The sequence below is a fragment of the Arvicanthis niloticus genome, chromosome 9 (genome assembly GCF_011762505.2).
Source record: "Arvicanthis niloticus isolate mArvNil1 chromosome 9, mArvNil1.pat.X, whole genome shotgun sequence".
NCBI lineage: Eukaryota > Metazoa > Chordata > Mammalia > Rodentia > Muridae > Arvicanthis > Arvicanthis niloticus.
The window spans coordinates 55,949,276-55,966,516 of record NC_047666.1 but is presented as its reverse complement, the minus strand read 5'-3'; the positions used below and the strand labels follow the sequence as shown (position 1 = coordinate 55,966,516).

Sequence of the window (17,241 nt, the reverse complement as noted above, 5' to 3'; positions counted from 1 at the left end):
TCCTGCCACTCTGAGTCCCAACTAAACTGCACTGTAGACTCCTGGATCCCCTTCCCTCTTCTTCCCTCTGCTTAGCATTACAACCATATGCAGATGCTGTCCCCTGAAGATTTGTGTTCCCCTGAAACACCCTAATGTAGACCTGCCACCATGACTGTCATCTGTCATCTGGCCAGCTGCCAGCACTGTGGTCCCATAAGCGTCTATGGTTCTCAGGTTCTCTGGTCCCATGCCCAGTTGGTCTTCCCATTTCCACTTGACCTGTTTCTCCTGACTTCCCTGGCCCCTGTTCAGCTATGTGTTACAGTCTTACCTGAACCTCCAACCTGCATCTCATTCCTCCCTTTGCCTCTGGACCTGACATTCTCCAGTGATAGATGAACCCCACCCCACCTTCTCCACATGGCCCCTCAGCTGTCTGAGGGTTGTTAAGGAAATCACATGGTTTTGTGGTCACACTAAACCCACAGGAAATTCACCAGCACCCCTCAGCCACTTCCCCTACATCCCCCCTCCTTCTTCTGTTTTTTATATTGTGAACTATGTCCTACATTCAGAAGAATGTGTGAATGTCTGTTTACAGCCTGGAGATGATCAGAATGAGAACGCCCACAAAAGCCACCACTTGGGGAGAGAAGTAGGACAGTGCTGTTTCGGAGAACCCTCTCAGGTCCCTTGGCGGGGACACACTCCCAAACCTCCTCCCTCAAGTGTCCCTTGGGAATCGTTCTCCTGTCACTGTAAGAACTTCCACTCCAGTGAGTATGGTGGGGTTTTTCACTTTGTAAACAGGGTCATAACTCTGCATCACATTTATGAACAGGTTGAATGTCCCTACTCCAAGAATCTGACATTCAAAATGCACCAAAATATGATTTTTTAAAAATATCCCAAGTGGCAAATGCCACACCTCTCTTCCTGATGTGGGTTTCAGTCAGCCAAAGAGCAGATGCTCTAAAGTATGGTAGATGTCCCAGGTTGTATGTGTAACATGTATACAGAACACCAGTGAGCTGTGTGTCTGAGTGTGGGCCCCTCCCCTTGGATATCTCACTGTGTCTATGCAAATATTGCAGGATCTCAACATGTCTAAAATTCAAAACATATCTGACCCAAGCATCCTGGATAAGGCATACTCAAGCTGTTTTTATTAAGACCAAATTTGAAAATGGCCATAATTTATTCATGATAATTGTCTGGTGCACTGATGTGTAAGTGTACCCTAATATGTCACCAGCAAAGAATGACAAATAGGGTCGGGGATGTACCTCAGTAAGTGCTTGCCTAGTGTTCATGAGGCCTTAGATCTGATCCCAGCACTACATGGACTGGGATTGCTGACCTGTAATCCTCACACTTGGGAGCTGAAGGCAAGAAACATCAGGTGTTCAAAGTCATCTTCAGATAAGCTGGAGGCCAGCCTGACTACATCAGACTCTGTCAAAAAAAAAAAAAAAAAAGGCCAAAACAACAATTATAAATGATAAAAATGTGAGATTTTTAAAATACTAATTACTTCAGTTTAACCATTCCACAACAATATGTACTTCAAAACAGTGTACCATAAATACATACAATTTTTATTTATTAATTTTTAAAAGATACTTGTGCCAGTTGGTTTTTGTCACGTGAGACAAACCTACATACATCTGGGAAGAAGGGACCTCATGTGAGAAAATGCCTCCACCAGATGGGCTGTGGGCAAGGCTGTAAGGGCATTTTCTTGATTAGTGACTCACTTGAGAAAGTGGTCCCACATTACATAAGAAAGCAGGCTGAGCGGGCCTTCAGAAGCAAGCCAGCAAGCACTGTTCCTCCATGGCTTCTGCTTCAGCTCCTGCCTTCAGTTTCTGCCCTGATTTACCGTCACTGATGGACTGTGACATGAGAGTTGCAAGATAAAATAACCCTTTCCTCCCCAAGTTGTTTTTGGTCATGGTCCCTTCACACAGCAATAGAAACCCTAAGTAGGACATTACTATAATATGCATATTCAATTTACCATTATTAGGAACTTAGGGCTGTCATGGTTTTGTTATTTTGAACACTGCTGTGTGAACAACCATATATAGGATTAGCATTCCTTGAACATCTGCCCTGTACCATGTACTGGGACAGTGATCAAACACTTAAAAGTCCTTTCCTGCATGGGCACTGCAGAGGTGGGTGGCTACAGTATGCCAAGCAAATAGGCCACTTATGTTATACATTAGAAGATGGCAGACGCTCCCTGGGAACCAAACTCAGGGAACATGCACTAATGGGCTGACAGCCACATGGGGATTTAGGGGAGGGGAGGGTGGTAGGCACCATGGCAGTCCAGCAGAGGGTGAGCTGATGTGGAAGACCCAAAGCAGAAGGGGGTGGGGCTGTAGTGAGGCAAGCAGAGAAAGCTCTCTGTGCCACACAAGGGCAACAGTGACCCCAGATGTCATAGGGCAAAGGGCCCAGACCTGACAACACCAGCTACAAACTCCGGGGTCCCATGCCTAATTTCTAGCCAACTGACAGCAAGTTTAGATGTTCTCACTACCCCTGAAATAGGATTGTGCAGAAACAACTCACAAAACTCAGTTGAGCTCTGTGCTCCAGACTAGTGGGCTCCACATGCAACGCTCACATCCATCTGAGCCCAGGCTTATGCTATGGACCCAGCGTGTCATCCCATGGGTGTGACCAGGACCCAGAGCCTTCCCTGGGGAAACCCCCTTCAGGCTCTTTTCTCATACATTTGGATATGACATTGCTGCCAGAGGACAAAGGCACACCAAATTTAGTTACAGTTCTTGGCTGTTCTTATTTATGACACTCATCCCATGAATCTAAACTAGTGTTCAGGCAGGCTGTGCAGAAGAGGTAGGCCTAGGTACAGAAGGGGCATGTGGGATCTGAAACAGTTCAACTCAGAGAAGCAGACAAGTATCGCGGTAGTTGCCAGAGAAAGGGAGTGGGAGGTGAAGAAAAGGAGGCACTTGGGCAAATGACAAGACGCTTCTTCTCTGAGGGAAATAGTCATCTCGAAGTTATTTTCTTGTGAGTCGGGGGCCAAGGGAACAGAATAATAGACAATAATAGCAATCTCTGGAGCCATGATCCAAAATCAATATTTGCTTTTTTTAAGTTTGCAATGGAGGGGGCCAGATTCAAAGTCATGGGACAAACACCTTGGTGGCAGGCTGCTACTTATCACAGAGCAGCCCAAATGAGACCTCCAAACCCAGCCAACAGGAGTGGAGATTGGCGCGCCCACTTTAGAGGACACTGGACATTTCCCACGAAAGTAGAATACGTACATTTCTTTTGACCTTGGATCTAGACTTCTGGACTTTTGTACCTGAACACCAGAAGACACATCCTGTCTGCTAGTTCTCAAAATAGTCCTCCAGCCAAGGAAACATATTTTGAGTGCCTTATTGTATCTCTCCCAGGCTTATTTTGAGGGGTGATAGTCTGGTCTCAGGCAACTATGTTTTGTGTGGCATATTCTGCTATAGACAGCTTCCCCTGAGTCTCTCTTTGATCTCCATTTGAACATCTAACCTTTCTTTTTTGAAGATACCTTAGACTTCTCTGTGTATGCCTCTCAGCTTCCACACAGTCAGTCTCCTCCCATTCAGAGCTAGAGTTCTTTGCAGAATTGTCTCCTTTTCTGGGCTGGAGGTGTACATTAAAGTGAGGTGTCTGATTTGTATGTGCAAATCCCTGGGTTTTATCCCCAGAACACATACATAAATACATGCATGCATACAAACATGCATTAAATTATCTTCCAATTTGCTTAAACCTATTCTTTTAAAGGAATGAGTTTATTTTGGTTCATATTTTGATGGGATACATTCATCCTGGTAGCAGGCTAGCCCCGTGATCATGGGAACATGAGGCTTCTTACTTATACCTCAGTAAACCAGAAGGTACAGACGAGTCAGGAAGTGGGCGTTGATTATGAACCTCAAGGCTCCCCCCCCCTCCCAACCCAGAGAGCCACTTCCTCAAACTAGGCTCTACTTCCCAAAGGATCCACAAGTTCCCAAAACAGCACCATCAGCTGGTAAACAAGTGTTCAAACACATGGGTAAACTTATTAAAGGGGATATTTTCCATCTAAACCATAACATTCCAATCCTGGCCTATGACCATCTCATAATACAAATACATTCAGTTCGAGTTCAAAAATTCCAATTATCTTAAAAATCTAAACACTAAAACTCTTTTTTTTCTTTTTCTTTTTCCCAGGCCCCAGGAAAGGGGGGAATTCAGACCGTTCTCACAGCTTGCCGATTCCAAACGCTTAAATTTGATGGTATCTCTCCCTTCTTTGAAAAGTGACATTTTCCACCACATTTAGGAAGGAAGAAACTGTTCCATTAGTGTCAGCGATTGAGAATACTTGTCTTCTGTCACAGAAATGGGGGTAGCATCATGAATTTCAATAACTCCTTGGAAGAATTGGAGGGGTGGTGTCAGCAAGCCTCTTCCGGTAGAGAGGACTCTCAGGGTCATTCTCCAACTCTGCTCTTAGGACACTGGGTTTCCAACCCAGCACATAAACGGCTGGTAAGTTATTCTGCGCCAACCAATGAGTAAAAAAGCTGAACCAAAGGATGAGTGTGACCAGTTCATGAGCATCAAACCTTCCAAGAGGAAAGGAGATGCAGGATGAACACCTGGACCACAGTATTTAAGAACTGTGGAACAGCTACTTAAATAATAAGTACTTATAATGGGAACATCGGGATGAGAAGAGGGGGCTGGATACAATATCAATATTAAAATATTATATCAATATAAAATGACATTTTGACTCCCTTAAATTAATGTCAGATAGCAAACTACATATCCAAAAAAAAAAAAAAAAAAGTCCAATTGACAGAAAAGTAAGCAAAAGCAAAGCATAAAACATGCCTTTAAGCACAGCATGGCCACGTTTTTCAAACCTTGTCTTTACCTGCTGGGTGTTAGGCTGACAGCTATGCCCACCATGCCTTGCATGACCTCTCTTCTGTGCCTGGTTAGGACTGTAGTCATTGTCTTCACCTACACATGAGGGAATCATGTGCACACAAGCACACATCGTCAAATATGTTATTGTTCATTAAACTTGCCTGTCTAAGCAAGTAAGAACAAGAACTCTGGAAGCTTTTATTTGGCTTCTCCTCGCCCCTCTCCCAGAGCCTCCCTCCCTCTTCTGGAAGTGAAAGCGCTCTACTCTCTTCTTACCTGGTTTGTGAAGAGAAGTCAGAGGGAATTCTTAATGCTGAGCCACTAGAAAGTATTTGCTTCCTTTGTGTTCTTCCAAGGTTTTAAATTTTCTGAGGTGTCTAGGCCACACCTCAAGTTCCTCCATGGATTCCTACTTTTCCTGTTTTCTCATTATGGCACTGGACATTTCCATGGGAATGCGGAGGGACACTCTTCGTGCCTCTACAGCATGGAACTGGGACACGTTTTCTCTCTCTGGGCCAAGAGCTTGTGCATGAGACTAGTGTACAGTGTGTACCTTTGAGGAATTAACAGGGCCAGAAGGACCTAGAAGAAAAAAGAGGTTTTGTGCACCGGGTGGTGGTGGCGCACACCTTTGATCCCAGCACTTGGGAGGCAGAGGCAGGCGGATTTCTGAGTTCGAGGCCAGCCTGGTCTACAGAGTGAGTTCCAGGACAGCCAGGGCTACACAGAGAAACCCTGTCTCAAAAAAAAAGAAAGGAAGGAAGGAAGGAAGGAAGGAAGGAAGGAAGGAAGGAAGGAAGAGAAAAAAAGAGGTTTTGTATGTCCTGGGCTGAATTTCAGATCCCCATCCTGGACCCATTAGAAAAGCTGCTTTATACAAGGCTCTTCCTAGGGTTGTGCACTTGGGTGTGAGATGTCTGGACAACTGAGAGAGGGTGTGGATGTGAGCCTTCAGGTCTCCACTGCTCTAGGAGAGGGTCAGCACCAGGGACAGACCAGATCCTGACCACATGTTTACAGGCACCAGCCACAGTGCTGGGAAGGGGGAAGGTGTTTCTGAAGTTCAGTTGTCACCTTTTTTTAAGATATTTTATTTATTTACATTTCAGATGCCATCCTCTTTTCCCATTTCCCCTCCCTAGAAACCCCTAACCCATCCCCCCTTCTCTTTTTTGCTTTTATACCATTTTAATTACATGCAAGTATTAAGGTCAGTTCTAGGTTGAGGAACTAGCAATACAATAGATGCAAATAGTCAAGGAACAAGAAAGACAATAAACACAGATAGTCAAAGAACAAGCAAGGCAACAATCAAAATTCTGTGAACACTCCTTAGAAACACTTACTCACTGTTCCTAAGGGTTTATTAGGATGACCACAATATCTGAGCCAACTTCTCTGTCCTAGCCCAAAGTCATTTTCATGTCTGAAACCTACTTCCTTGTTCTAGCCTAAAACTTAGAATCCTGCCTGAAATTAACCTCCTCTTCCTCCCCCCTCCTCCCTTCACCCTCTCTTCTCCTCTTCCTCCCCCTCCCCCTCTCTTCTCCTCCTCCTCCTTTTCCCCCTCTCTCTTCTCCTTTTCCTCCTCCCCTTCCCCCCTCTTTTCCTTCTCCTCTTCCTTGTCTTCCTTCTTCATCTTCTTTAGACAGGGTTTCACTATGAAACCTTAGTTGATCTTGAATTCTCCATTCTCCTTTCTCAGTTTCCCAAGCGCAAGAATGACAGGCATGTGCTACCATAGCCAGTCTAATCCAGCTTGATATAGAGAGTGGATAATCCCTTCTCCACCTTGGGGAGGTGGACTGGGGGCTGAGGTCCTTGGAAGGTGGTCACAAGCAGGCAACCTGTTGATCAGCACCAAGGACAACAACCAAGTGGCCCTTCAGAAGATTCCTGGAGGTCAGATGTTTCGCCTGATGGACCTTCTCATCAACACCAAGAAAGGCCCTGCTGAAGGTAGAGATGCAGCAGGTGCCTTGTGGATGCTGCAGGCAGACAATGTCCCTTCCCCCTCAGCACAGCTGGGACTCTGCTGCCAGTACTTAAAGAACAGGAGGCCAAACACTGATGTGCACAAAGGTGAGGTGCTGGACAGCCTCCCTGGAAAGAAATATACAATGTGCACCCCCACAAGAGTGAGCAAGTCCCCAGTCTGTGAAGGTTGATTTTGAGGACCTCCATGGCCCATGGTTCTCTTATTTGGAAGCTCAAGGTGTTCCTGGGTGACGGGACTGCATGGAGACCACACAGAGCAGTTTTAGGAAGGAGATGCTGAGTTGTTACAGACTGCATCAGCCACAGCCAATCTTAGTCCCCATCATGTCACTCACTGGCTGTGCAAGTGTGGGCACATCCCTCAAGCTCTCCAAACACCTGTTTCAATGTCAACAAATGGTGTCAGGTGAGATCACCTCAAATGAGTGTGGAGGTGGCACATGTAAGATACAAGGAAAGCTCTCACCAGCAATACAAACTCACACAGTCTCCCAAAACGTCCTCACCAAGTCTAACAGGGCAGGCACACTCAACAATAAAAACAATATTTTTAGAGAATAATAAACTCCCAGAGGCTGACAGGGTTTCTTGGAAGTCAACTGATACCTTGCCTGGGAGAGGGGTGCTATAGCTTGGATATGATCTGGTTGTCTCTCAAAGATCTGTGACTTGAAGCCTGAGTCCCCAAGTAGCAGTATTAGGAGAGACTGTGGGACCTTTAAGAGTTGGGACCTGGTGGGAGATCCCTGGCTCACAGGTACCCCATCATCAGAAAAGATGAAGGCAGCTCTTGGAAGAGGGTTGTGGTCCCACCCTTGAGTTCTTCTCTTTTGCTTTCCACATAGTAACTGACCACCTGCCTCATCCATCTCCTGCCATTGCTGTCTGCCATGATGAGACACAGTAAAGACCCTCACCAGAACCGAGCCATGCCCGTCACCTCCAACACTGTAAGCTAAATACGCTTATCTTTGGAAGCCCACCTGAGGTATCTCAGATCCTCAAAATCACTGAAAAGCTCACTACTACCATCAGGATGCTTGGTTCTTCAAAAGGAAGAATACAGAACCTGGTGGACCAGTTGGGATGTTAAATGGAGTGGAGATCTCCTCCTCCTCCTCCTCCTCCTCCTCCTCCTCCTCCTCCTCCTCCTCCTCCTCCTCCTCCTCTTCTTCTTCTTCTTCTTCTTCCTCTCTCTCTCTCTCTCTCTCTCTCTCTCTCTCTCTCTCTCTCTCTCACCCCTTTTCTCCACTGGGAAGGGGAGAGCCACACACAGAGGTAGGTTAGCCCATTGCTTTCTGCTGAGGCGGAACTGTCAAGTGCTCTTGTTTTACTGGAGGTTGAGGAGCTTACCTGGGTTCAGCTTCTAAGCCTCTTCACAGGTGAACTCCTTTATAATTGGGATAAAGAGTTTTCATATAGATAAAAGGATTCTGTCACAAATCAAATGACCGGGATTCCTACATGCTGGCCTCCAGCACTTCTGTTTTCCTCTGTGTTTGACAGCAGGGACAGTGGCAGTAAGTGAGTGAGTAGCAGTGGCAAGTGACACTGTTTGATTTAGTCTCCGTGCAGGTCTCAAGGACCGGGAGCCTTAGCCCTATGTGGAAAAGAGTTGCGAGCTGGCAATTCTCGGGCTGTGGACTGGGACCCTGGAGACTTTGAACTCTGCTCTCTTCTGGTGACCAGGGTCTGCAGGCTCTCCTGTCTGGACCCTCCCAGCCTTTATCTGTGCTCTACTCCTTTGCTTCATTCTTCAGCTTCCCCTCCCTACTGTGGCCATTTTGGTGCTGTCCATAAGTTACATCCATTGTCAGGGACCACTGCTGGGTTCTGGCATGCCTGCCTCTGTCAGGGCAGCATTCAGAAGCCACAGCTTGGGAGCCCCCCAAGAACTGGGTGCATTTCCTGGATCACTCAGGAGCAGACATTTGTGACCTCCTAGATAGTGATCCTAGTGAATGGATAGGTCACCAGGAGGGATCACCAGGTCTGTCCCCGCCACAGAGAAGATTCCTTCCTGCACACATTGCTGGTGGGTGAGTCCAAGGCAGTAGCTCTTCTGTAGCTAAGTGGAAACCAACACTGGTTGCATGGAGGGCTGTTTAGGAAGCCCAGGGTATTGGAAACCAGGCTCTGACCACTGGGATCCCTTCCAAGCCAGCAGGGACTCCCACAATCATGAAAAAGTAGTTGCCCATAGATTGCACTAAGAGGCTGGGTTGGGGCTTGGAAGTGCCAGCTGGGCTGTTTGGGAGCCCAGCCTCAGAGATCCTAAGCCACACACTGTCTGGGTCAGCCTTGGGTAGTGTTGGGCCCTAGAGTGGTGCCAGGCCAGGCCACATCACAAAGGAGCCCTGAGATCCTCAGATGTAAAGTCACAGCTGGAAAGTGATGCTTTTCCCCTAGTCCCTAACTCAGTAATCCTCGGTTCTCTGTTTCTTTTTGTGTGGCTCCCTCAGCCTGCACTAGTGAAAGTCACCAAGAAAAGACAAGTCTTTACTGGACTTGGCTTTGCAAAACCAGGGAGGTAGCACAGAGCATCTCACAGCCCTCTCACTGCCTTGACCCTTAGCACTAGTCACAAGTCTCTCCACCCAGGAAGCGCCTCCCTGTGGCCGAAGTCGAAATTGTTCTTGCAGGCCTGCGATTACAAGAGTCTGGACCCGCTCCAAATAGCCCTTGGGGAGGAAGAGACAGGCAGGAAGAATGTGCAAGTCCTTTGGTGATGGAACAGGATACTGTGGGGTAGTGTCACGATTGCTAATTGAAGGAAGAGGCCCCAAGCCCACTGTGGTGATGCCACCCACGGTAAGGTGGCTCTGGGCTGTATGAGAAATCTAGTTGGTACCGTTACCTGTCTGTGGAGCCCATTCACCTAACTAGACTGCCTTGTCTGGTTTCAGTATGGGAAAGGATGTACCTAATCTTGAAGTGACTTGAGGTACCAGGGTGGGCACCTCAATCTTGAAGTGACTTGAGGTGCCAGAGCTCGAAGGGAGCTCCCCCTTCTCAGAGGAGAAGGGGAGGGGGCATGGGGGGAAGGGGCTCTGTGAGGAGGGAATGGGAGGAGGGAGGCTTTGATGGGGATGTAAAGTGGATAAAGAATAAATTAATGAGGGGGAGGGGGGAAGAAAGCAGAATGTGAGTCAGTAGGCAGCATTCCTCTGTGGCCTCTGCTTCAGTTCCGACCTTGAATTCTGTCCTGGTTTCCCTAGATAGTGGATCTTAACCTATACAAAAGCCTCTTTCCTTCCTTAAGGTGCTTTTGGTCAGTGTTTTATTATAGTGACAGAGAAGCAAACTAGAACAGAAATGGCACCAGGAACGTGGGGTGTTGCTGTGACCATGACCATGTTGATATGTGGGAAGGATCACACATTTAGAATTTGGTGCTAGGGGGCTAGAGAGATAGTTCAGCGGTTAAGAGCACTGGCTGCTCTTCCAGAGGTCCTGAGTTCAATTCCCAGCAGCCACTTGGTGGCTCACATCCATCTGTAATGGGGTTTGATGCCCTCTTCTGGTGTGTGTCTGAAGACAGCTACAGTATACTCATACACATAAAATAAATAAATTTTAAAAAACTCTTCTGGGGCCGGGCGGTGGTGGCGCACGCCTTTGATCCCAGCACTTGGGAGGCAGAGGCAGGTGGATTTCTGAGTTCGAGGCCAGCCTGGTCTACAGAGTGAGTTCCAGGACAGCCAGGGCTACACAGAGAAACCCTGTCTCGGAAAAAAAAAAAAAAAAAAAAAAAAAAAAAAAAAAAAAAAAACTCTTCTGGGACCATTTGGGCAACTTTTCTTTTAATTCAGAATCTGGATGTGAAACCTATGCTTTACTGACAATGGACACTGGTCACTTGGGGCTGGAAAAATCTGCTGTGATTACTAAGACACAAGTATCACTAAGGAGAAATCGTCTGGGGTGAATACCCTCCAGGTCAGCACACAAAGCTGTGGCCCAATAGAGACAAAGCTGCACCCTCAAGCTGGCAGGCAAACTTGGTAATGTGGTAGAGTCTCCTTTGTGGTATTAGTTTTGATCACGTGGCTGGGTCATGGAGAGCAACTGAGGCTTGGCACTGTGTGGCAGGGTCACAGTTTCCTTGGAGAGGCCAGGAGTGGCCATGGGTGAAGGTACAGCCTCAGTTGCAGTGTAAGCCCAGCACATAAGGGGCTGAAGGGGGGTTCCTACCATGTAGGAGGGTCAGAGTGGCCAGGAAACTATTGGTGCATCCTTGGTTGCAGCGGAGGACCCCAGTTATACTGTAAACTGTCTGGTGACCACCAAGAGCAATAGTGGGAGTGGATTGAAGCTGGCCTGAGCCTACTGGACAAGATGTGTGTGTTGTGATGGCAGAGTCCCACCTTGGGACTTCTGCAAGGTCTCTGGAGCCCAGAACCTAATGAGTGAGTCCAAGACACTGGGCACTGAGCTAGAGGATTAGATGTGCATTGCTGGATGTTGGCTTCACTTTCATCCAATTGTAGCTCTGCTAAAATTCTTTTCTCTTGGAGTAATAAAATACTTAACTATTTTTTCGATGTTTGCATTTTCTAAAAGACCGCAGGACTTTTTAAAAAGCAAGCCAGTAAGCAGCACTTGCTCTCTACGGTCGCTGCTTCCATTTCTGCATCCAGCTTCCTGCCTCAGTTTCCTTCAATGGATGTAACCCATAAGCCACATACACCTTTCCTCCCCCAAGCTGGTTTTGCTCAGTGTTGTATCACAACAATGAAGCAAACTAGAAAAGCATCCCTAAGCCGCAAGAGAGGCTCCAATAGCTGTCCCTTCGGGGCCTAGCTGCCTCATCTCCATGTCTTTGCTTCTTTACCAGAAAATGAATGTCAGAGGGCATAACAGATCATCTTTAAGAACTTATTATCAATACTAACATTGATTTGGGCAGATTTTAATCGTTTTAATGGAGCTTTATACTTGATCAATGCCCAGTGGGTCATCCTCATCTGTCTCACTCCAATGTGGGTGCTGTTATTAACATGCTTTGTTTTGTCTCTAAGAGACCATAACTGGAGAAAAAGTTCTGTCTACAATTCTGGTTTTTCAGCTCTGACATGTCAGCTTCAAGAAAGCAGCCAATAGGCTCTGAGCTGGGAGCATCCATAAACTACAGAAGATGGTCGGGAGGCAGTGAATGGCGATTCATGTCCTTCAGAGGTCTACGGTTACATGGTGAGGCTCATAGCAGGCTTTCAATCACACTCGTTGAATGAATTAGTGAATGAGTATGTGAATGAATGAATGACTAGATAGAGAAAGCAGGAACAGAAGTAGAAAATTCGAGGAAGGACTTTCTTTGCTTAGCTGGTCAGTATGGCCACATCCCACAAACATGGTAACAGCCACTTTGCAGAGGGAGACAGAGGGTGAAGTCCTGTTCCAATAGCCGGAACTAGACCTGATCCCAGCTGCAGGGTCATACCTGGCCAGCTTAGGGCCTCTTGCTGCTTGTTTGAGTTGTCTGTACCCAGACAACTTCCATTTTGGACCTGAAGCCATTCTTTGGACCTGAAGATGGGGTTCCACTCCTGTGGATGGGGATGAGAGCTACCCCACCCCACCCCCACTCCCACCTTCACCCCCCCCAATACAGAGCTTCCTGATATGAGGCTCCCTGCAAGTTACTCAAGCCTCAGGGGCAAAAGAAATGTAAGCCCCTGGCTGAATGTAAATCAGATGAATAAAACTGACAGAACCTCAAGCAAGAGGAGAAGCAGGCAGCAGCCTTCAAAGATTGATGAAGCAACTGGAGCAGACAGAAAAATTTGACAACTCTGCTTTCCCTGATTGGCCCCACTTCTCACCTTATTTGCATACACACATTTAGCCAATCAGGACCCAGCTAATTTTCAATTAATGTACTTGTCCTGAGACAAAGAGAAGGAAGACTGCCTTCGAGACTCACTGGAGATGGACTCAGCAGAGGCTCCCTGCACACGAGGCTTTTGCCCAGTCTCCTTTCCTCTCTGCGTAGAGAGCTCACTCTAGCCAGCCTCAAGCAGGCCGACTCATTTCTGCCTCGGCCCCTAAAACTTGGGCTTCGGATGGGAAGTCCCTCCTGCAGCTGCTCCCAGCCTTGCTGACTTCTGCTGCTTCCACTGGTGAGCTGCTTCCCAGGGTCTTGCCCTGCCAGGGAGTGCTCTCAGTAGACCCCTGAAGCAACACTCTCCCGGCTTCCCAGAGCTGTAACATTCTCAGAGCAATAAGGCCTCTTGTCTAGCATGCCCCCGAGATCTCAAACCTGTTCTATTTGAACAGTCAGATCCTATGTGGCAGCCTTTTAGCCATCTAACACATTTAAGGCTGTTAGCCCAAGCTAATAATGATATCTGTCCTATTTGAACATGCCCCAGTGTTTGCCACGGAGGGAGGATAAGACAAGAATGTGGGTGGAAAAAGAAGGAGCGGTGGCGCAAGGCTTCGGTGCCCGCCGCCAGAAGTACATGAGACATGGCAGGGTGAGCCCCATGCTTCACCCCAAAGAGTGACTATACCACATGAGGCCTCTGTAACTGAGCATCTGATGCCTGGTTTTTTTTTTTCCATTATGTACCCACACCTCCTCAGCTAAGGCAGTAGGAAAGATGAACCTCACCTCCCAGGTCTGGGACTGAGCCAGTGGAAGGGCCTGGACCTGATCCAGTCTCTCATGTCTTCCCACAGCACAGCTGGTTACCATAGGGAGCACAGCCAAGACAAGAAGTGGCAACAAACTCCTGGAGAGAAGATGGGAAAGGATGAGGAAATAACAGAGGCGGCCATGGAAAGGAAAGGATAACCGGCTCCAGGGTACTGCAAGCTTCCAAGCTCTTGTGCATGCAAGTCCATGCTGCAGGGGAGTGGGGGCGGTGGGGGGGAGTGTGCTCTGTCTGTGCAAGGTCCCACACCAGCACTAGGACTGTGAACCATGACTGTGCCACAGCAGCCAGCAGGTATAGTGACTACACAGGCACTCCAGTGAAGCCCCTAGAATCTCTGGAAACGTCTCAGGACTGGGACTCAGTGTGGGAAGGCCCTTGGACATTTTGATTCTATGAGTCCCCATGGGCACCTTCTAGCTTGCTTGCCAGTAGGCAATGTGATGGCTCTCAGATACCTGAAAGGACTCAGTGCACAAGGAACTGTCTCAACATGATCCGTGCCCACTCCATGGTAACATTTGGGAAGAGGAATGATATATCCATTTTTTTTTTTTTTTACAGAGAACAGGATAAAGCCAATGAGGCCATTTTAGTTCCTTTCTAAAACAATTGGCAAGATAATAAAATAAATTCCAAACATCCTGTGAAAGGCAGATTGTGCTCAAGTCTGCAAGGAAAGGTACACAGGGTGCCGGGCTGCTGCTGAGAGCAGAAGTTTGGGCCCTGTGCTTTCCTCAACTTACAAAATAGTAAGACTCCTGGGCTCTAGAGGCCAGAGTCTGGACAACCCCATTAGACCAGGTAGTCCGACCTTGGAAAGTGCTTCATTGGGCACACAAATCCAAGACTAGATGTTCCTCCCTGTTGCCTAGGAGGGAGCGGCAGGAAGAACTGGAGCATCTTCACTGGGTAAACAGGAAATGAAAAGCCATGGAGCTCACAGCCCTGAGCCACTGATTGAACACACACCCAAAGAAACAAGCATCACAAAAGCTGAATCAAGAGCATCATGGGAAATGTTCAAGGACCCACGGGTAACTGAACAAGCAGAATAAGACTTTAGAACTAGCATAATTAGTTTTCCACAGCAGTCTGTGTGCATAGAAGACAGGAAGGCGTTCGCTTACAAATAACAACACATCCAGAGTGGAAAGGAAGGAAATAAAAACACGAGCAGATCCAAGACATAGAGAGTGGTAAGGAATGAATGACACGCACGTGTGACTGCCGGAGCTAGTGGGGACCTTCAGCCAAGTACACGGGTCCGAGACCAAATTAAAAACTCAGCTTTCTCTTCAGACAGAGTCTTGCTATGTTATGAGAAAAAGTAGAAAATGAATGTAAGAAAGGACAAAAATGGAACCCAACCTCATACATCAAAAATTAACTGGAAATTGTCTAGAACTTAAACATTAGAACTAAGACTATGTACCTCTTAGAAGAAAAGTGGCAAGCTTCAGCATTGAGTCGTACAGTGATTTCTTGCATTAGAAACCAAAGGTCTTGACATCTTTCTACAGTGTTGGTGGGAACGTTAAAGCAGGGCAGCAAGGGGAAAACAGCTGGTTTCCCCTCTCCCAAAATGATAAACATAGACATTGTTTATTATCTAACACTTCTAGTCCTTATTAATACAGACATTTGGTCCCCAGCATCACCCACAGAAGCCAAAACACCGAAACAACACAAGTGGTGACTGACATATGGGTAAGCCACATGTGCCCGTTATGGGCTGTTACTCAGTCTGTAAAGAATTGCTGAGCTAGTACATACAACAACAAAGATGGACCTTAAAGACACTACACTATGTAAGATACATGAAGATGGTCGTGAGAGATGTCCATCAAGTGCCCAGGATAGCATTCTCACTGAGACTGAGAGAGAGCAGATTAGAGACTGCTAGAGGCTGGAGAATAAGGATAGGAAGTTGCTCTCTCTTCTTGTGTGTTTTTGTTTGTTTTGTTTGTTTTACTCTTGGTGATTGAACCAAGAGTCTCTCAGCAAGTTTCTACCTCTGAGCTCCACTTCCTGGCCAGGCTAAAGAGGAGTTACTAAATATTATATAGCATGTATTAATGATACATAATGATGGAGTTTCATAATGTTTTCATAATTTCTATAATGTACTTTGTCGCATTCAACCCCCCCATCCCCTTCTGCTGATTCCCTTCCTCTTTCAAACTTTCCCCCTTCTACATTGGGGGGGGGGGGTAACACTAGGGGTGAACCTAGGACTTCCCACATGTGAGGCAAGGAAGTACCTTTGTGCTGTGCCTTCACCCCTGAACTAATGCTTCTGTTCTTTGTTTCCTTTTTTGTTTTGCTTTGTTTTGTTTTTTGAGACAGTCTCTCTATGTAGCCCTGTCTGGTCTGGAACTTGATGTATAGAGCTATAAAGAGAAGCCCAGCCTCGAACTCACAGATCTGTCTTTGCCTCCAGAGTGTTGGAATTAAAGGTGTGCACCCTGGACTATTTGACTTTCTTCCTTTCTTTCTCTCTTCCTTTCTTTCTTTCTTTCTTTCTTTCTTCCTTCCTTTCTTTCCTTCTTTCTTTCCTTCTTTCTCTCTTTTTGAGACAGGGTTTCTTTGTGTAGCCCTGGAACTCACTCTGTAGACCAGGCTGGCCTCGAACTCACAGAGATCCACCAATGTTAGGATTAATACCACCAGGCCTAGCTCCTTTTTAAAAACTATACCGCTGGTTGGCCTAGAATTCACAAAACCCTCTTTGTCAGCCTCCCAAGTAGAGGGATTATAGGCCTAGCCTCTAAACCATCATGGTGGAAATTATCAACCACTAAGAAACGGATGACAGGACACTCTGATTTTTAAGCTTGCCAACTTTTTTCAAAGCAGTATCTAGACACCAGGATACATGTATTAGAGAAAACAAAGATTAGAAATAAACAGAAATACAAAGTTACTTGTATAGCTCAAAAGCCAGACAGCCACATTTAAAATAAGCCCAAAAAAGTTAAATAAGGTAGTTGATAAGGAAGAAAGATAAAATAGAAATCAAATACAAAAACCTAAGATGGATGCTCCAAACACAGCTGAGTTCTGAAAGTTGGACAGTCACGCCGGGGACACTTGGGGTTCCACACCGAGTAGACCTGCTTCTTCCCTTGTTTGGTTCTATCTGGTCAGATCCCTGAGAGAGAACAGAAATGGGCATTATCAGAAAAGATGAAAGACAAGCAGGTTCAGTAAGTCCCAGTGGGCCGATGTCTATGCAGCACGCAGAGGTTCGAAATTATGTATTATAGAGGAGGAAATTACAGGACAGCATGAAGAGAAACACAGGAACCTTCACCTCCTGCTTGCACTCGTGGGTCTGCTCTGGTGAAGCAGCAACTGATTGTTCAGCCTCCCCCACGTTTGGTTTAGCCACCACTACCACCTATGCCTTGACTCTAGCGGTTCCTGACTGTACCAGACAAACTAGAAAGCCAGAGGGTCTGGGATGTGGGTCAGTTAGGAGGGTGCTCACCACGCATGCTTGAAGGCCTGGCTTCAGTCCCTACAAAACAACCAGGCATGATGGGACATGCCTGTAATCTCAGCACTGGGAGAGGGAATCCGAAATTCAAGGTCATCCTTGGCTACATGGAGAGTCCCAGGCTAGCCTGTACTACAC

General features: G+C 46.8%; 1 long non-coding RNA gene across 1 annotated transcript; it reads right to left on the bottom strand.

Moving 5' to 3' along the window:
* Positions 1–521: 521 nt before the first annotated feature.
* LOC143443513 (uncharacterized) lies at positions 522–16,749 on the bottom strand. Its single transcript, XR_013112592.1, has 4 exons — positions 16,634–16,749; positions 5,218–5,526; positions 4,946–5,034; positions 522–1,437 (listed from the first exon to the last, which is right to left on the bottom strand). It is a non-coding gene; the product is annotated as an uncharacterized LOC143443513 (long non-coding RNA).
* Between the last annotated feature and the right edge of the window lie 492 nt (positions 16,750–17,241).